This window comes from Mustela lutreola, chromosome 6 (genome assembly GCF_030435805.1).
Source record: "Mustela lutreola isolate mMusLut2 chromosome 6, mMusLut2.pri, whole genome shotgun sequence".
Classification (NCBI taxonomy): domain Eukaryota; kingdom Metazoa; phylum Chordata; class Mammalia; order Carnivora; family Mustelidae; genus Mustela; species Mustela lutreola.
This window is the reverse complement of record NC_081295.1, coordinates 55522398-55544479: the sequence shown is the minus strand read 5'-3', so window position 1 is coordinate 55544479 and position 22082 is coordinate 55522398.

Sequence of the window (22082 nt, the reverse complement as noted above, 5' to 3'; positions counted from 1 at the left end):
GTTGTTTGGGTTCATTAATTGATTGAATGGCCGTCCTCAACAGGGCTCCTTATTCTATTGAGGGCTTCTTATTCTATTGATGGCATTCTAGAATGCATTCTTCAGTGGAATGTCAGAGCTTCCTCTTCTGTTTCTCATGTTTTTCATTTTCTAAATTTCTTAGGTGAAGATAAAGATAGTGGTGCTGATCATATTCCTGAATATGAAACTAGGGAAAATATTAATGTGATGGAAGGCAAAATCAGTCTCTAATTGGGTCTCCAAGGGGTAGAATGACAAGGAAGTCCAATAGGATGAAATTTAATGGGAATAGATGAAAAGCCTTGCATTTAGGTTATTCAAACCAGTCATATATGTATAAGACAGAGAATATAATTTAGCATCAAGTATGAAAAAGGCTTGAGGGTGCCAGTTGGTTTTAAAGTGGATAGTAAGAAAGAGAAGTAAAAGGATATCTAGGACAGGGCAACATATGATCTCACATTTTTGGATGGTCAGAGCCAGCACGAGCTATAATATGCATTATGGTAAAAACACTAGTCACTTGTGCTGGGTCACAGAGTTATCCACTTTTACTTGGTGTATGGATTGTTATCCCTGTTTCTAACTACACAGTTTCGTCTCGTGGGGGTGCGTCAAGAATCTCCTCCCTGGGCCACTTCTCCATTTTAACCATCAGCGGTGATGTGCTCTGAAATAGCTGAAGTCAAACTTCTATCCACTGAAGAGGGTTTTTTTGTTTTTTTTGTTTTTTGTTTTTTTAAAGATTATTTATTATTTATTTGACAGACAGGGATCACAAGTAGGCAGAGAGGCAGGCAGAGAGAGAGGAAGGGAAGCAGGCTCCCTCCTGAGAAGACAGCCTGAAGCAGGGCTTGATCCCAGGACCCTGGGATCGTGACCTGAGCCCAAGGCAAAGACTTTAACCCACTGAGCCACCCAGGCGCCCCACTGAAGAGTTTTTAATGAGTCATGATCCTTGGGTTTTCATAAGACCAAACGGCCCGGTTTTTCACCTACTCCTTACACAAGAGGGATCCAAGGGTCAGGAGGATTCAGACCACAAGCTCGATGAGTGTCCGGTGACAACACTCTTTCTTGGGCTGTTTGTTCACTTCCAACCTAGTACTCAGTAATAAAATTCGCAAGTGTGTGTAAATGGCTAATGTGCTTTTAAAAAGAATAGACCTGGAAATAATATTCTTTGCAAATTGATGCTATGGCAGGTATTAGATTAGTTCCCCTATTTGAGCATCATGATTTAAAATTTTAATAGTGTGTTTAATACTAATTAAAGTGTCCTACAGTTCTCATAAGTTCTTCTCCCTCCTTTTCACATTCTTTCTCTCCCACTATCTTCGCATTCCTCCTCCTTCCTTCTCTATTAAGAAGGAAGTACCAGTAAGTACTTTCTATGCCACAGGTACTGTGGAAGGAAAAGAATAAAAACACAGGACCCTTGGATGAAAGGGGAAGTTGAATGAAGTCACAGAAGGACCGGCATGCCTGTTTTCTGGATGCTCTTTTGAAAGCGACTATCTTGGGGTCCCCAGGTGGCTCTGTTGGTGAGCATCAGACTCTTGGCTTCAGCCGGGGTCATCTTGGGGTGGTGGACAGACTCCAAGATGGGCTTCATGCTCAGCACGGAGTCTGCTTGAGATTCTCTTCCTTTCCCTTTGCCCCTCCCCCCACTCATGCTCTTTCACTCTCTTTCTCTCTCTCTAAATAAATAATCTTAAAAAAAATAAGAGACCATGTCATTCAACACCTAAGGATTCATGAGGTTTCTTTAAAAATGTACCAAATATAGCATTTTTGAGGCAAATTATCCAATTGCTTACTTTAAAATTGTAGTGATTATTATAGATAAACTTTCAGCAGGGTTACATGTTACTTGGTTTTGAAAAGATGAGAAATTCCAGCTGGCACCTTCTGCTGTCACTACTCTGTAAGGTTTCCTGACCTGAGGCCTGCAGTTTCTTATTCTCTGTCACTGGGAGCAAAATATCCAGCGAAATTATTAGCTTTGCTGGTTGCTGAATGGAGTGGGAATGACTGGAGACATCTTGCACAGTGCAATCTGGCGTTTTGTGGAGATAGCCTTAGGAAAGAAGCCTATACCCCCAAAGGCTGACAACTGCTCTTTTTCCAAGTAAAGGAAAGTACTGGTATTGGTGTGGAAATGATTTCCTCTGAGGGCCAACACACACTGCCTCTTTGCAAAGCACTGAACTTGATCTGGCAATTCAAATATAATTAAAAATTTCAGATAATGGGTTTTTATAACATTACAACAAGATCTGCTAATTCCTCCTTTCATGAATTCACTTTTTTTAATGTGCAAAAAACTGCATCCATTTTCCTCTTTAAGAAAACAGTTTGAGGGGTGCCTAGGTGGCTCAGTGGGTTAATCCTCTGCCTTCAGCTCAGGTCATGATCTCAGGGTCCTGGGATCGAGTCCCGCATCGGGCTCTCTGCTCGGCAGGGAGCCTGCTTCCTCCTCTCTCTCTCTGCTTGCCTCTCTGCCTACTTGTAATCTCTCTCTGTCAAATAAATAAATAAAATCTTAAAAAAAGAAAATAGTTTGAGTTGTACTCCATACCTTACAAATCACAAAGTATACAGTTCAGTGATTTTTAGTATGTTCAGAATTATGTAACCACCACCACAATCAATTTTAACACATTTTCATCATCTCTTAAATAAACCCTGTATCCCTTAGCAGTCATCCCCCCCCCCATTTCTCTCCAACTTCCATCCCTGCTAGCACTTGGCAACTAGTAATTTACTGTCTCCCTTTTTAAGATTTGCCTATTCTGGACATTTACTGTAAAGGGAATCATACATACGGTCTTTTAGATCAATATATGGTATTTATGATGGGTTTCCTTCATTGGGCATAATGTTATCAAGGTCTATCCATGTTGTAGCTTGAATCAGTATTTCATTCCTTTGTATAGCTGAATAATACTCCATTGCATGGGTATATCTCCTTTCTATTCTTTCATTTTCTGGAGGCATTGAAGTTTTATCTCATCTATTGGATTATAAGTTTTGTTTTTGTTTTTTGTCTTTATTTTATTTATTATTTTTTTTTTTTTGGAGAGAGAGACAGGGAGAGGGAGAGAGAAAGAAAAAGAATCTCAATCTGAGCCCAAATCAAGAGTCAGACGTTTAACCTAGGATTAAATGTATTTTAAGGAGATGGATTTCTTTCCTTATTAGACTTAGGTCTTCTGCAACATAATACAAATATGTTATAATTGAATTGATGCTAAATAGATGTAAATGTAGAAAAAAAAGAAAAAAGCTTGGCATCTTTTTAGCTTAGCCAGAGGGGAGCTTATTTAGGGAAGATATGAAAGGGAAAGTGAGAGAGCTGGTTTGGCATAGTAAGTTGAATGAGTATGAAATAGAAAAGGATAAAATAACGGAGAAGAGCTAAACCCCACAGTGGGATGCAGAGGACCTTGGAAAGAAGAAGGCTCAGAGATAGAGTGGGAGTAGCAAATGGATATACTCAGAGATACACAGAACCATTTTAGGAGCCAAAATTTTATAGTACTCACCATGTATTACATTGAGAATTTTGGCAGAGCCAACCATTACATAGTTATGTTTGGTTGCTTTGTATAATATCCTGAAATTGTTTCAGTGTATATTGAAAACCAGTTCATTGGTGAGTAACTGAAATTTTTTGTGGCTTATCACCATCCTCCTCCTTCTCATCCCTACTGCCACCACCACTACCATCATCATCGCCTGGACATTTACCGAATACATGTTAAAATGGACCAAAATGGGTCTTTTATGATATTCATGACACAAATTCCAAAGCAATTTACATGGATTATTTTATTAGTCTTCCTAACCATTTTATGCGGTAGGACCTATTCATATCCTCAGTGTTACGTATGAGAAAAGTAGGGTATGAGGTTGGAATTTGAACTAGGATTGATCTTTTCTGATATCCTCATATTCTTGTAAAGTCATTTCTAATTGCAGCTCCCAAACATTTAGTCTTAATTCTGCTTCAGTCCATTTTGACTTTAAGATGATTTTATAGTTGTGGTGGTTTAGATTATTAGCAAATAAACTCACGGACCCCCTCTACCCCCACCCCAGCTGCTCTCCATGTGGGTGGCATGTGCTTCTCACCTCATTAATTTGGGTTGATGTGACTGGCTTTAGTCAGTGGAATATTAAGAGATGTAAAGCAAGTAGAGGCCTTAAAATGTGCTAGCACTCTTTGACTTTCCTTTCATGCACCGATGATCTCCCACAAAAAGAGGATGGCCGCATAGACACTGTCCCTTCAGTCTGGGACCTAGAATGAATACATATGGAGCAGGCCAGAGCCAACCTGCCTGGGGCCAAGCCCAGCTGATATGCAACCTTGAAGCCCACTCAGATCTGCTCAACTGTGCAAATCTATGAGCACAAGAATAAATGTTTGACCTTGCAAGCCACTGGGTTGGGGTCCTTTGTGATACAAACTTATTTTTGACGATATTATTACAGTAGAATCTGTGTGGGCTTTCACTAAGTAATTAAATCAAGAGTAATTTGATTGTCTACCATGTATTGGCCACTGTAGTAGGTGCTGGGCATACAGAGATGCATTGAGTAAAGTCTTTGGTGTCCTAAGTTTGGTGTTTAGTCAGGAAAAATGATATGTTCATATATTATTAGAAGGAAGGATGAAATCTGGCAAGGTGCCCAGCAGGTGGCTATATCTGTGCTCTGGGAGTTCCAAGAAGAGGACAGCATGAATGACTGGTGTATCTAGAAAGGTCAAGGGGCTATGAGAATGCAAGAAAATTTATGTAATATATAGGAGGACTTACCTTCTCCGAACACCAAGAAATGTCCCTTTTCAGGAGGTTTTCAGTTATGATTGAAGCAAATAGAGAAGAAAGCCTTATCAAGAGTTGAGAGATTAGACATCCACCACCAAAAATGAGAAATCAGAGTCTCTCCCGAGTAATTCATTGTTACGAGCATGTGGTCAAGATTCTTGCATGAAACCATAGGAATGAAATGACAAAATCCCCTCATTTTCATTTTTTTTCAGCTGGCCTGGATTATCAAAAATAAGATAACTTGTCATGATATTCCTGTGTCTGTCACTTTTTATCAGTTTTATTTACTTCTGTGGCCAAGATAGCTGGGGGTGCTGCTGCCCAATGATTAAGTGTTTGGACTCTGGGGTCAGGTAGACCTGGGTGAAGATCTAGCTTCTCAAGTTATTTAACTTTTTTACACTTAATAATCCTTCTAAAGGGTCAGTCATCTGGCCGACCACCACTCAATGTTAAATCTTACTGTTCATGGTATGAGCTAAACTCTAACCTCTGGGACCTATGGTCTCCTGCTGCTACCTCACGTTAGGAGATGGTCAGCAGATTAATTTTAAATATACTTATAATTCAGAACAAACAATAGACTTAGTGAAAAATATGCACACACACACACACACACACACACACACACCAACAACAGCAACAACACTGTCTTGGATAAATAGAGGGATACATCTTAGAATTACTCAGCCCAGGCAGTAATCTTCCAGCCACATGGAGACAGCAAAGAGAGAGAGGTGGTTGAGCATCAGGTTGAAAGTGGGTACTAGAAGCTTGTGGAGAGTTGTTCATCTCGCACAGAGCAGCCCAAGCCTGGACAGCCATCATTTTCTGGGGCCAGTAAGATACTCCAGGCAACAGGGCTCCATCTGCCAGACCCTCCTCATCTTAAACAGAGGGGAAATCCCATAGCCACAAGGGAGGGAGTCCAGGAAGGGTGAGGGGTTCCCCTCTATATTCAGCTCAGTGCCAAAGAGTTGGGGACGTAAAGGGCTCTTCATAAATATTACGTGTAACAGAGTAAACTAATTTCAGATGCCAATTGAAACTATGTCATCACGGGCAGGTTATGACTTTATGTCTCTGAACCACAGTTTTCCTATCTATTCAATGGATAATACCTACTTATCTCCCTTGGGGCCATTGCAGTGATAGAATGAAATGCTCCAGGGGCACCTGGGGGGCTCAGTCAGTTAAGCATCTGCCCTCAGCTCATGTCCTGTTCCCTGGGTCCTGGGATCTGGCCCCATGTCAGGCTCCCTGCTCAGCCAGGAGTCTGCTTCTCCCTCTCCCTCTGCCTGCCATTTCCCTTGCTTGTGCACACATTCTCACTCTCTGTCAAATAAATAAAATCTGAGAAAAGAAATGAAAGAAAGGAAGAAACACAGCCTGCAAGCATACTTAAATCCTAATGTGCTTGTTAGATATAAGGGATGAAGGACCAGAAGGTGGCTGCCATCTTGAAACTCCCCACAGTGCCCAGGTATTAATGTCTTAGCAGAACTGATTTTTCTGTTGACTGTCTTCTCAAACAGAAATGTAGTCTAACTGAAAACCACTCAGCTTTGTACATTTTTTCATTTTGGGGAAAAAAAAGAGAGAGAGAGAGAGAAACCCTTAATCTCATCAGTGTTTTTAGCTCCCCTATATCTACACTAGTGGGGGAGGAAAAAAAAAGGATGTTCACCATGATGGGGACTTGAAGCCTTCTTTGTTATCACTCTTCAGCAGAGCAGCTGTTTCAGAAAAATGAATGGTGGTCCGTCATCAGAAGGCTTTCCTGTGCATGATTTAAGTGTTTTCCTTTTCATAGGCAAGTTCTGCTTTTTTTTTTTTTCTTTCTTAAGCCAGTTTAATACTTTTGTTCAGTACCAGCCATTATTAATTTCTTTCATGCACATATTTTAAATTCCTCACATGACAGTTTTGAGAAACTAATGAAAATTAGAGTGTGTTAGCATATCACATTCCTACAGAGACCTGCTAATACATTCAATTACATTTAGTAATGGTAATGGGGACCACAGAGAAAAGCATTACCATTTATACCTGCTTGTTCATGTACTGCCTCTCTCTCTTTCCACCAAATATTTGGGGGAGGGGGGAATATCATGTAAAGCAAAGAAAAGAATCACATTTGATGCTATTTTAAAAAATGACTCTCTGAAAATGCATTGCCTCTTGATAAGAAATAGGATGGTTATGGCACATGTAACTTACTTATTATATGTCAGTTAGGAGCATTAGTCCATTTATCTACACTACTGAAATTTTTCCATTTGTTCACCAAAGGCTTCAAAGGAATTACATCGAGATATTTTTCTGCCTAGACCTATACTTTGGCAATTTGATTTTGTTTTAAAGTAGCATAATTACATTTTCCTCATCCATTCTATGAATCACAGCCAAAGGGAACTGCTTTGAAAAACTTGATTAGGAATGTGAGACGTGAGTGTCTGATATGTGCTGGTGTTGATGTTCACCTGTCTCCCAAGCTTGCTTTAAAATTCAGCTGGGCCCAGCAGGGCTTACCTTAGGCTGTGTGGCACTACTTTGTGACACGTGGGCCCAGGTGACTGTGCTGTGACTGAGATGCCTAAATTTAACCCTAACCGCTATTTCTGCTTCTGTGCCTTCACTTGCTAACCCATGAGGAGATGGAAAATTACCAGTAAACTTTCTGGAGGCCCTCTGTAACCACACAACTCCTGCCCAGAATCGAACCTAGCAGAGTGGCCGCTCCTAGACCCCCACCTGGCTCTGGGCCTAGAGATAACAGCCATCTGGCGCCAGAGAAACCCCCACCCAGAATTGGACGTGACAAAGTGACTGCCCCCGGACTCCCCACCCAGCTTTGGGTCCGGGAGATAATAACCATCTGGCTCCCTGCAGCTTGACAGGGAGACCCTGGCCAATCCTGAGGGGGCACGTACCCTAGCAGCGCCAACTAAGCAGTTTAAAGAATGACAGCCCTTTGATCTAACCAATAATCTATTCTTAGCTTTTTCCCACTCTGTAGCGCACCAGTCATATTATAGAGTTGCTGTTTGATTTTCCCGCGGTATGTAGTGATTTGTTACGAGATACTATGATGTATGCTAAGTCCCCGCCTCCCCAAAATAGAGTATAAAAAGTGCTGTGATCCTAAGCTCAGGACCTCTTAGCATCACTGGCAATGAGTGCGCGGAGGTCCGGGTTCGAACTCGTAATAAACGACCCTTGCTGTTCGGCTTTGACTCTGAACTCTGGTGGTCATCTTTGGGGGGTCTCGAATTTGGGCACAACATGACACATGTGACGCCAAGTCATCCTTGGGCAAATAAATGTGGGGTGTTTCAGTCTTTGATGCCAGACATTTTTATAGCCCTATTACGGACTCAATTATGTGCATAGTTATTCTTCCTGAGTCTGTCAACTTGAGTATGTTCTGTTGTAGATGGTGACCTTCTAGAATTCAGTGATAGTGCTGTTAAATTTATTTTGTGTTACTTGTATATGCATCTTGATAGAAAACAAATATATCAGTACATATTTTATCTGATGAGTTGATAGGCCAATGTGTTGAAATATGTTTATTAATTTGTGTCACACCAAATGCTGACTGATTTTTCTCAGTAGGATAATAGTGTGATTAGCACAAATACAGAAACATCAGTTGACCTGGACAAGTTCCGTGCAGGCAGGGTGCTATGTGTTCTGGTTGTAAAGATAGATGAGACAAAGTTAATTACTTAAGCTGTAAATTGCAAGTACTTGGCAAATGAAAGTTACTCAGTTAATAACCTCTTTTGGATTTTTATAGTCTTGGAATCCATGCCAGGAAGCCAGAATCGCTAACTAGAAGGTAGTTACCATTCTAAGTATCATACTGTAGTTATATGAATTATTAACAGGATACAAGAGCACAATTAATGAAGCTTCTAATTTTAAAAATGCTGAACATTATCCAGTATTTGGGTCTATGAAAATGCATGTATTTTCAATATAAGGATATTAGTTTTGTTCCATATAGCCAAATGTATATGTTCATGAGTGTGAATGGCATTTTCAATAAGACCTGTCTCTCCCTAAGCTTCCTGTATAGTTCAAAGCTAGGCCCACACTGGTCACGGAGAATGGAGTTTCTGTCTGGGGACCCCGGAGAAGTTATCCATGACTCACCTTCATCTTTGTGGGCTCCTTGAGCAAAGTGGGGGCGCTTCCAGATTCTGTTAGCCAGAGGCCTATAGGAATAGTAGAGGCTAACATAAGACTTGCATTCCCTCACAGCTGCCTCCTTTCTGACTAAGAAGAGTTGAAAATGTGCTTGTGAATGTTTTCTTTGCATCTTTCTTTGGAAGGATTTATATATATTCACTCTTGGAACATCCCGAGGTAACGGTTACTCAGGTTTATCAATGTGAACATCCATTCTATTTGGGTTGTCAGCCTGTATCCTAAAACCTCAAGTATAGGTCATCTTTTTTTTTTTTCCCCTAACTATAAAAAATAAATTTTGAGACAAAAATATTTGAATTATAGCTTTGATACATTGTAATTGCAAAGGAATTATTAAATTTTTGTGAGTCTATAAGAAAGTGTTCATACTGTTCATCAAGGTGTGCTAAAGTATACAGGGATAAAAAAAAAATACAATGTTAGGAGTTTGCTTTACCATACTTCAGGAAGGAAGAAATAAGTGAAGCCAGTATATTAACATCTCCAAAGTTGTCGATTCTGAGTGATGAGCGTATGGTGTTCATTATACTACTCTATTTTGTGTATGGGAATAGTTTTACAATAAGAAATGTTTAAAGAGGCACGTGAATGTCTTCATCCCCTTTTCACAAGTGGAAGAAAGTGAAATGACTTGCCCACAGTCATAAAGCTGGAAACCGGTAGGGTCAGAATTAAATCTCATCCTCCTCTCTCTCCTTCCATGTGTCCTGTGTCTTCAGAACTGAATGCACTTATTTGTGTATACATTTATCTTCTAATCTTGGGTCCGCATGCTTTTTTTTTTTTTTCTGCATATGATTGCTTCTTGACACAATCTCATTGTTCCACTTATTGCTCTTTCTTGTTTTGTTATGGTATTAGGTAATCTTTAATAACCGCTTAGAAGGAGACAACTTCTAATTGAGATAGTTACTTATTGATTTATTTTTCTTAGACAAGGTTGCTGCTGGCAGTCAAGGCCAAGAAGACTGCAGGTTCTTTTGTAAGGGTAGAGAAGGAACAAAGAAGAGCTTATGATCTAGATCATTCAGTGGAAACCGCATATATTACAGCTAAAAAGGCTTAATGGTAAGAGACAATAAACATAAAATGAAGCAGAGCTCTGCAAAATCTAGCCAGATTTCATGGAGGAACCCTAGAATGTGTTTAAAATGCTAAAATCTTCCTCACAAATTAAACACACATTTTAACTTAAACATTTACCCAAAGAACCCAGTTTCCTTGTGTTCTTTCCATTTAAGACAGGTTCAATGGGAACTATCCTTATTAAAAGAAATACATTTTTAGGATGTCATTTCCTTAATATTGAAATGGAAGAACACCTAGAAAAGTTGTCAAGGAAATGGCCACTGGCTTCGCAAGATTTTGTATCAAAGCCATGACCTCCAAAGTTAAACCTGGGGACTTTGTCTTTAAAAAGATCACTCAAAACCACAATGCGATATCACCTCACACCAGTCAGAATGGCTAAAATCAACAAGTCAGGAAATGACAGATGCTGGCGAGGATGCGGAGAAAGGGGAACCCTCCTACACTGTTGGTGGGAATGCAAGCTGGTGCAGCCACTCTGGAAAACAGCATGGAGGTTCCTCAAAATGTTGAAAATAGAACTGCCCTATGACCCAGCAATTGCACTATTGGGTATTTACCCTAAAGATACAAATGTAGTGATCCAAAGGGGCACATGCACCCGACTGTTTATAGCAGCAATGTCCACAATAGCCAAACTATGGAAAGAACCTAGATGTCCATCAACAGATGAATGGATTAAGAAGATGTGGTATATATACACAATGGAATACTATGCAGCCATCAAAAGAAATGAAATCTTGCCATTTGCAACAACATGGATGGAACTAGAGGGTATCATGCTTAGCGAAATAAGTCAAGCAGAGAAAGACAACTATCATATGATCTCCCTGATATGAGGAAGTGGTGATGCAACATGGAGGCTTAAGTGGGTAGAAGAAGAAGAAATGAAAGAAGATGGGATTGGGAGGGAGACAAACCATAAGTGACTCTTAATCTCACAAAACAAACTGAGGGTTGCTGGGGGGAGGGGGTTTGGGAGAAGGGGGTGGTATTATGGACATTGGGGAGGGTATGTGATTTGGTGAGTGCTGTGAAGTGTGTAAACCTGGTGATTCACAGACCTGTACCCCTGGGGATAAAAATATATGTTTATAAAAAATAAAAAATTTAATAAAAAAAAAAAGGAAAAAAAAAAGATCACTCAAATGCTTTTCTTGTAGCTTAGCAATTAAGTATTTTTCAATTTAATGTTAGTTTCTTTTCTTCTGCCTCTTCAACTCCTCAAATAGCCCTTTGAAGATTCACTGAACTCTTGTTGAAACTTAAAAATTTAGTAAGAGGTGTGCCTGGGTGGCTCAGTGGGTTAAAGCCTCTGCCTTCAGCTCATGTCATGATACAGGGTCCTGGGATCAAACCCTGCATCCGGCTTTCTGTTCGGTGGGGATCCTGCTTCCCCCTCCAACCCCTGCCTGCCTCTCTGCCTACTTGTGATCTCTGTCTGTCAAATAAATAAATACAATCTTTAAAAAAAAAAATTGAATAAGAGTAGGTTTGGGCTCCTTACTCCTCTAAGCCTGTTTTCACATCCAGTAGACATTAATAATAGCTGGACAATGATAGATGAGCATTTCTAGATATAGCACCCAGAAGTCCAGATTTTTAACCTGAACCCTGAAGTTTTCTGGCTCAATGTTCAGCTGTTACAGCTAAGGTATTTGGTTCAAAGTTGGAAGTCCAACCTTGGGAGAGTTCCCCAAAGAATTTCCTTTCCCCCATTTTGCCATTAAACTGTGCATCAGCAGTACACGATACAATCCCCTGTCCAGTTGCTAGGGAGCTAAATTAAGGAGCTGACTCATTGGCAATGTATGTCATCAGTGAGTGTGATCAAGCAAGTCACCCCCATTTGGAAGGTGGACCTTCTAGACATGGTAGAGTGCAGCATTCAGGAGAAGGAGGCACGAGCTGGAGCATATGTTAGTATTCTGCATATCAGGCTGCTTCTCCAACTTGGTTATTGCCTGATGCAAACTCTCCAACACTCTTCCTCCCCCTGCCTTTTGCAATATTTTTTTGCTCAGAAATTTAATGGTTGGATGATTAGACTCTCATCATAAAATTTCAAAATGTCTAAAGAGAGTGTGTGTGTTTTAAAATGATGAATCAGATCCTAAATTTTTAAGAGTTTTGTACATGATTAACATCCAGCTGTCTCAAAACCCTGCTGTGGGCTTTCTTTGGTATTCTGCCCTGCGTGCTATTGCAAGACTTTGGCCATTACATTTTTAGTGTTTGGTGGGAGGCGTGCAATACTGAATCTATTCACCTTACCTATTAACTTTGAGTAAGTTTTAAAATTCTTGTTTCACTGGAGTTTGAATTCATGATATGTTTACTAAAATGATTTTTCACTTAATTCAGTTATAAGATGCTTAGAAGAAAATCCCATTTTTAGGGTACTTGTTTTTTGTTCTAATAATGACAGTCTAACATGAAGATGTTTGATTTATTTTCCTATGTTATTGTTCTGTTTAATTTGTACGGATTCGGAAATAATGAATTGTACCTTTCGCTAAAACTTTCCTTTTTGTTTTCTGTAAAGTGAACAATGAGGTTATTATACACACATCACACATTTTTTTTCTTTTTCTTTGTAGGAAAATAATGAGCTAGACTGCAGCCCACTGTAAGAATGCATGTGGCACTTGTAATTATTTCTTAGTTAAAAAAAAAAATCCAATTTTTTTTTAAAACCTTCTCACTTTAAGGAGCTGATAAAAAGATTTTAGTTTTTAGCTTTTCTCGTGTTCCCCATTGTCCTTCTTAGTGCATTTAATTCTATATATGAGCTGTGCAAAAATGCCCTGAATAAGGGCCCCATTAGTAGAAATGTCTCCTCTCTGGGCCTCAGATTCTTCAACTGAGAAATGGGAGCCTTCCCTTAGATGATTCTGAAAGTCTTTGAAAGTTCAAGTTAGATGACACTGTAATCGTGGCAGTACTCAAGGTTAATAAGTCATTTATTCAGCGGCTGAATGACCCTCCTCATGGCCTGTGTTTTTAAGATGTGACCTTTACATTCAAGCTTCAAGGTTCTTATTTGCATGTTCCTGAAAGACCTTCTTTCTGAGAGAAGTCTACCAGTGCCCTTGAGGAGGGGCAAGGTCCTTTAGTGCCAACCTTCCTTTTTACAGATCAGGAAAACAAAGCCGTGTTTTATGGAAACAATGATGTGAGAGCAAATAAACTGACATTTTGTTGTCTTTCTAATAGCTATGCCAACCCAAGTCTTACTATAAATAATCCCAAACTGAGGCTGCAAAACCTTACAGCCTGATTCTGTAAAACATTCCTGTGGAAGGTTGAAACCTACCCATTTCCTCCAGGGCCACCCCTCCTGGCTGGTCTGGTATGTGGGAGCTCAGCGCCCATGTGAGTGGCATCCCAGTGGCTAGCTCCTTGCCCTCGGCACCTTTGTCACCCCAGAATAAAGTCACTGAAGAGAAACAGAAAGCACAGACCACTCAGGTGTGCCTAACTCTGCAAAGATATTGATTACTTCCCCAGATACAAGAAATTTAGCAAGTAAATGCATCATGGCATGATAACAAATGTATTCATTATTCCATGAGGAACACTTAGCGGTCTCTTATCTATTTCACACTCTCTGCTTTGACATTCTATTTGATATTGCAAATCCTTGTGGCAATGGACACGTGAATGATTATTTACTCACCTTTTTGGAGAGATGGAGATACTTAGTGCTGGCATTTTTGCACCTGCAAGAGATTGATATTTTGCATGCAGGGCTCCGTGATTCATCCCAGGATAAGCTCAAGAATACACTGGAAGGAAAGAATTGCTTGGCGGAGAAAAATGAACCTGTGATGGGGGAGGTCTGGCCAGAGATTGGAGTACAGGGTCGGGGTCAGGCTTTTGTCATGCATCTTTTTTTCCGAGACTTTCACTTTACACCAAAGAGGGCAACTCAGCCAACTCAAGATACTGATCATGGCAGCAGTTTTTCATGGTTAACACTAGTTTTGCCTGTGGAGTTGACTTTTTTTTCAGGACCTAGATGAGCAGGGAGGACCCTGAAGTGAGTTGGGCCAGAGGTGGACCTCTCCTCCTAATTCGAGAACCCCATCCTAACAAGTTTTATTCGGATTCCAGAGATATTCCCAGTCTCCCAGATCCCTCCAGCTGGGATGGAGAAAAATAAATTACCATAAAATCTTCCCACCATCATAGCATTCCATTTTCCCACCACGTTGAATATGTCCTACCATTTTATTTCATGGGATTTACCCAGAGCCTTGGCAGCTGAAGTAGCATGTTGCCGTCAAACATGCAGCAACCTGAAATTGCTTCAATGGTCTTTTGCAATGGGACCTGTGTGGGATTTCAGGATGACATCAAACCGCACAATGCCTATTACAACAAAGCTGGCCCTGAACTGAAGGCTGAATTTTGTTGTGTGTCCAGGGAGAGAGGTCTGCTCAGACTTGTACCTTTGAGAAAAGGGTTTTCATAGATTCTCAAATATCTGTTTTGTTTTGTTTTTTTAAACCTGTTAAGAGAGAGCACGGTAGCTGGACAAAGGAAAAGATCTTAGGTTTCATGTGGGGACAAATGAAAGCATGCTGTTGCCTCTGTGTAATCAGCTATACCAGATTTGCGGTTACCGAGAAATAGCTTGAGGGTATGGGTCCACAGACTTTACCACCACCGGTGCCCCGTGAGCCACAGCCAGTCTGTGGTTTTTTTATACAAATGGAGGACCAATGGAAAATTCTACCCATTAACCAGAGCCTGGGAATGGGGAAAGAGAAGAGTGTAAATGCTTGTGCAATGTTCATGAGTAAACAGTATGTATTCAGTAAATATCCATATACTTCTGCAGTACCGGATCAGTTTTCTGTTCCGATGGGACCAGGACACAAAAATATAAAACCAGGTGATTTAAATAGGGCAGCGGGGGGCTGGAGGGAGGAAGCATAATCAAAAGACTAGAAAACACCTTTATGAAAAGTATAGAATAGAGGCATCTTCTGTGAAAGGTGCTCCGTGAAAGGTATTTAGCAAAATGACCAAAGCAAGTGACATAATTATACTTGAGAAGTATAGACAACAAAGCCTGAATAATGGTTTAAATGTAATACATTGAAAGCTTCTGAAAATTATTGGTCCATTGAAAAGACTGTTTCATTCCATTTGTTAATGCTTCCTTTAAAAAATTAAGAAAATATGTTTTGTTTGTTAACTAGAGTATATCCTCTATATTTGATATTTTAATATGTCCTATACTTTATATATACACTGTAGTTTTCTCTAAACTTGATATATTTTTTCTAAATATGTTTTTATGGGCTTTAGCATTCCATCGGATCTTTAAAAGGAATTAAATATTTGCTTAGTAATTAGATGTCTTTCACAGTCCTTTTAATTTTGTAGATAGATTTTGTTTCTTAATTATCTAAGGTAATGGGGATGAGATCAACTAAAAAACATAGTAAAGAAGCTAATTTTACACAACTATGTAGTAGTAGTTCCAATCCTTCATTTGACTTTGATATAGTTTTAAAAAGACCACTTGTCTGATTGGAATTTTACTTCTCTTACCCTGGGGAAACATTTAGAGGGAAGAAAATAAAATCTCCAACTGGAAAATCATCCCAAATTCATTATCTACCAATAAGAAGCAATTTTAGGTTGGGTTTTTCTGCATGGGTAAAGTATATACTCTGAAGCATTTTGTCAGGCAGAATTTGGCCTACTTTCTCGGCAAGGTTTGCTAAAAAGAAAGAGAAAAAGATTACGAGGGCCTGAGGTATTAGCAAGGGTTTGTTTGGGATCTTAATTTGCCCGGAGTTCAATAGTGTTGTAGGTCCAAAGTAGTTTGGTTTAAATGTCACATATAATGACAAGTAGGAAAATCGGGACATTATTTGCATGTGAATAGGGACAAAGGTGACTGGATGTTGATTCATTGCATGATGAATGTTTGCCCTTGGTGAAATGTTTTACATTCTGTGAAGTTATAAACAATATTTCTTATTGACTGTAAAATGTAGACACCAAGCCCAGAAGTCTTTGCTCCTGAAATGTTGCTCCTATTAGAAAACTGTTGTTTGTTTTTTTTTTGTTTTTGTTTTTGTTTTAAAACCCAGAAGAGACAAGGAGACTTGGAATTCTGCCCTTTTGAAATTAAGACTTCCCTTAATGTGTCTTTGTTTGGGAGCCATGAGAGGGGAATTTGGTACTATATTCCAAGAAGCATTAGAGATTAGTGGGCAAAGACCTTGTACTCGCATTCCATAGGAAATATTTTAGAAATCTTTAGAATAAATGAGGTTCATTCTTATTTTGTCATGAATGTTTCTTAATTGATCTAACGTACTTTATTGATCATGTTAACACTTTTGCGGAAATAAATACAACCTCTACTATGAGACTGAAGGAGAAAATTTTTCTAGACACTGTCAATATCTCTTCAAGTTTTAGGGAGTTTTAGAACTTGGTCAGAAAAATAAATTTCTTATTTTTTTTGTGGAAATATTATCAAATACATCCATTGGTTTTATCAAGACCACTATGCTTCCTAGTCCTTACATTAAACTAGGTCATAGTTAAAGCATGATTTTATATATGTATATATATAAAAGATATATATCCTCTTCTGTGTATATATATTTGTGTGTGTGTGAATCACCTATTTTAACTCAGGAGTTGACCAAAACATCAAAGAGGAATGGGATTCACAAAAGCCCCTTGATTAGCCCTTGGTCAAATCATGAATTAGGATCAGATTCAGAATTAGAGTTGACCAGCAACCCTGAATTCTGAGCTTGTTACTGAAGCATGCTGGGTGTAGTTTGATCTGCAGAGAAGCCGACATCAGGCTCCTCACACAGATTTCTGTACTCTGTGAAGAGACACAACGAAACCAAACATCAGAGACCACATGGGAAGCCCCCTTCAGAAGGCATGGAACACCATTGTCCCAGGACTTTAAGAAGGAGATCCCACAGTCAGAGGCTCTGTGGGCTGTGAGCCTGGAGTGCCCCCACCCTGCACAACAGGATGCCTGGATGATTTGAAGAAATGCCACCAGCAGCTGATGGCAAATGCAAGGAGGAAGACTGATCTTCCCCTGGGGACTCACTGGGCCTGACATCTTTCTTTTAAGAAACTGAGCAAAGGCCAGCTCCCCTGGGCTATGTGAGGTCAGCATGCCCCTCAGCACCACCTGTGGAAGCTGGTTTGGAAACTGTTTTCCAAGAAGCACTTTCCAGGTTCATTTCTCTAAGTTCATACAGTCTGCTTCTAAAACAAAAAGAACATTGTACCTTCCTCTGCTTGAGGTGATAATGCTGACCCCCAGGTTAGAATCATAGAATTTTTCGATAGCTGAAAATATTTGTAAATTAACTGCTGTTTAAATATGTGGGCCATCTGGAGAAAGAGCTAGTTACCCTGAATTCCAATGTAGTAGGTATAATCTTGTACATGTGTTGATATTTTTCATCTCAATGGTCTTCCATAATTTTGTACAGCAAAGGTCTTACACACACAGATGGTCTAAAACTGAGAAGCAGGTCAGGGTTAAGATCATAAGGATAGTGAGGCCTGTGGCAAACTGAACCCCATGTTTTGTTCAGAAAGGGTTGATGTTATTGGCTCTGGCTGAATGTCACAGTCTTTCATGGCTGTCAGCTCTTAGCCTTGTTTCATAATAAAGTAAAACCTCAAGTTTTTATACGAAACCATTCAAAGTTAAGTAACAGTCTGAGCTTAACAAAATACATCTAACAGGCTAGAACTGACCCTTGGGTCACCAATTTGTAGAACAATAGTTTCATTATCAATGTCAAGCTCTATGCCAAGGGTCCTGTGCACGTGAGGTCTTTAACCTTCAGCATAGTCTTGTGAGATGGGTATTATTATCCCGTTTTATAAAAAGGATACTGGAGTTCAGTGTAGTGAGGTAACTTGCATAGGATTTTATAACTGTTGTATAGAGGAAAAGGATCCAAGGCTCAGACTTTGAGTTAGTGAACATTTATTGGATTATAATATTTTCCAGGGACTTGCTAGGCCCTAGGAACCCAGTAGGGAGTGAGACAAATGTGGAAGGTATATAATCTATGTAAATTAAAATTCAGAAGATGAGGGTAGGGATAAGATGCTTTGGGGGTACATACGAGGAAGAAGCTTCTAGGAAGTAACATGATCTGGGGCTTGAGGGATGAGTAGGAGCTGACCCAGTGAAGAGAGTAGTGATAGAATATGTGGCCCAGAAGTGAGGGAGGACAAGAAACCTATAAAGTGGTAGATGTTTTGGGTAACTGAGAATAGAACTCAAGATAGAGATGGGAAGGGCAAGAAGAGAGAAAATTAGACAGATAAGGCTGGGGGCACAGAGTTGCCCCCCCCCCCAGCTTAACTGAGGTTTGACTGACAAAAATTGTATGTATTTAGGGAAAAAAAGAGAGAGGTAAGCAAACTATGAGACTTTTAACAGTAGAGAGCAAACTGGGGGTTGATGGAGGGGAGGTTAGTGGGGGCTGGGCTAGATGGCAGACAGGTAGCAAGTAGGGCACTTGTTAAAATGAACACTGGGTGTTATATGTAAGTAATGAATCACTAAATGCTACTTCTGAAACCAATATAACACTATATGATAATTAACTAGGATTTAAATAAAAATTGGATAAAAGGGAAAAATGTATATATTTAGGTGGTACAATGTGATTTTTTAAAAAAGGTATAGAACAGGATTTAATAAATGTATACATTGTAAAATGGTTACCATAATCAAGTTAATTAACAGATCTATCACCTTGCATAATTACTTTTTTTGTATGTATATAATAAGAACACAAGATCTACTCTCCTAGAAAATTTCAAATATATAATACAGTATTATGTACTTTAATTCCTATCCTACACATTAGACCCAAGAATTTATTCATCTTGTAACTAAGAGTTTGTGTCCTTTAGACAAGATTTCCCCACCTGCACCCCTACCCCAGTTTCTGGCAAGCACTGCTGTTTCTTTGGTTCTATAAGCTTGACCTTTTTAGAGTCCACATGTAAGTGAGATCATATATGACTTGTCTCTCTGTGTTTGGCTTATTTCACTTAACATAATATCTTCCAGGTTTATCCACATTTTGGCAAATAGCAAGACTTTCTTCCTTTTTATGAGTGAATAATATTTGTGTGTGTGTGTGTGTGTGTGTGTGTGTGTGTGTGTGTTAACACCACACTTTATTCCATCATCCATTACAGACATTTGGGGTTTTCTTATCTTGGGTGTTGTGAACGGTGCTTCCTACCAATCATACAGTAGAGTTCCCTTTTCTCCATATCCTCATTGACATTTGTTATCTCTTGTCCTTTTGGTAATAGCCATTCTAGCATATGAGGTGATATTTCACCGTGGTTTTGACTTGCGTTCCTTTGATGATTAGTGATGTTGAGTGCTTTTTCATTTCCTTGTGGACTATTTATATGTCTTCCTTGGAGAAATGTCTATTCAGTCTTTTGCTCATTTTTTTTTTCTTTGTTTGTTTTTAAAATTGGGTTATTTGGGTTTTGTTTTTGTTTTTGTTTTGTTTTTGCTATTGAGTTGTATGAGTTCCTTATACACTTTGAATATTAACCCCCTTTTTGGATATTTGGTTTGCAAATATTTTCTTGCACTCAGTAGGTTGCCTTTTCATATTGTTGATTATTTTCTTTGCCATATAGAAGCTTTTAATTTGATGGAGTCCCACTTGTTTATTTTTGCTTTGTTGTTGCCTGTGTTTCCGATATTGTATCCAAGAAATCATTGTCAAGGCGCTTTTCCCCTATGTTTTCTTCTAGAAGTTTTGGTTTCAGGTCTTACGTTTAATCCATTTCGAGTTCGTTTTGCACAGAAAGTTTTAAACTGGGAAATGACTTGATAATGTGAGTGTTAGTATGATCACTCTGCCCATAATATGGAGAGCTCAGATTGAGGAGGTCACTAGTTATGGAGGTGATAAAAGAGGTAAGGAGACCTTTAGGAAGCTAATTGGAGTAATTCAAGAGAGGGGATAGTGACTCAAAATGGGAGTGGCATGGAATTAACATTAAATGATGCAAGAAACATTTAGGAGGTAGTATTAGATAAATTAGATAAACCAAAATGGTGACTACATTGGTGCAGGGAGTGTGAGATAGAGAAGATAATGAAAGATGAGATAAAGATTTCTGGCTTTGCTAACTGTGCACATGGTAAAACCATTCACAAAGATTCAGAATTTGAAAGAACTAGCTTTGAGGTGGGGCCGCTGATTAAGTCATCTGGTTTAGATGGGTAGAATCTGAGTATGAAGTTCCAGTCAGATATTCAAGTGGAAATCCCCAGAAGTCAGTTGATATCAATTTGATGCTCTGAGGAGTATTCTGTGCTGGACAAAAAGTATAGAGAATGTGACAGAAAGTGTGGAAGAGGATGGGTATTGAGAAAACGCATCCTCTCTCTCAGATATTGGTTCCAGATGTTGTGATTCCCTGAAGAGAGCTTCCCTCAGGACTTCTGGAGCCCTGGCAGGATGTCACTCTGAGTGGATGGACTATCACTGCCATCAAACGAAATTCATCTCCCAAGGGGAAATTTAGGTGAAAATGTATCATTTGAGCTTATTCATATATTATGCTCTATACTTTAGGTGATGGACTGTTGATTTAACTGAAACCCAGTGTTCTGTAGGAACTCTTTAAGAGATTTAAGTAAATTGATGAAGGTTATGTGACCGAATTTAAACACATATTTCTGGAACTTCACATTACCTTATCATCAGCGAGTTATCTTGATTCTGGTTAGTGGGGGAGACTTCTTTCTCTGAGGCCAGCTTTCTATCTGTTTTAAAGAAGTAGATTGTGGAGAGCATTGCTATATTTCCCAGTCCAGTGCCAAAAAAGGCCAAAGCCTCTGACAGACCAAGATGTACTCCACCATCATCCCCCTTCCAGTTGATGTACAAGGCCTACTAACCATTCGTCTGCTAGGAATTGTCAGCTCTGGAAGATATGTAAGCAACTATTTCAACTTCAGATCTACAAAGCTGGAGGTGATTTCTTAAATATCTCTGTTTAGGCAGAACAAATGGGCTTGTAGTGTTTGCTTTTTGATGCATCTGCAAGTCAGCTAGAAAATAGAAGAAGAGAACTGAAAGTAATTGGTCCGGAACATTCTTTGGAATTGTAACTTGATCAAAAATTTATTATTAGCCTATATTTATGTACCAGCTAAAAGTTCTTAACCAATGATGCTTCACCATATATGTTTAATGACTATAACAACTTTGTAGGAAACATGATTACTTTTCTTCCAGACCAACATTCCATTAAGCTTTAGCTGTTTGAATGGATAAAAGCCATTGCCCTGCAAAATAGAATTGATTGTGGAAGCATATTCACACAAGAGGATGTTTTTTAGATTACCTCTGTTGGATTCTGATTAGAAATGTTTATGTTCCATTTAATGTTTTCCATATGCTGTTACTCTTTGAAAGTTTGGTCTGTGCATTTATTCTCATCACCAGCTGTGGAAGTCGACCCTGTGCGGCCGCTTCCAACCAAATGTCTGGATATTCTGGCATCCTGACCACTAGAACTGTTTATTTTATTTTAGTTTTGTTTCATTTTTCTTGGAATGAAGTTTTGGATGACATACTTGTGAATATAATCACAAACTTCAGATGTCCTTTATCTTTGTGATGGGACCATTTTGACATAGACTTAGTTGACTTAAAATTCAAAGAACCTTGGCATTTTCCATAGCTGTGAAGATAAAGCTGAATCTTCTTTAAAAATTCACATGAAATAAATTATATGGTGGGCTTTTTCAAAGTAGATTTATTTTGGCAACAGTGATGCATATGCAAGGAATGAAAGAAAAGTCAATTAATAAAAACAAAAAGGAGAAAAATTTCA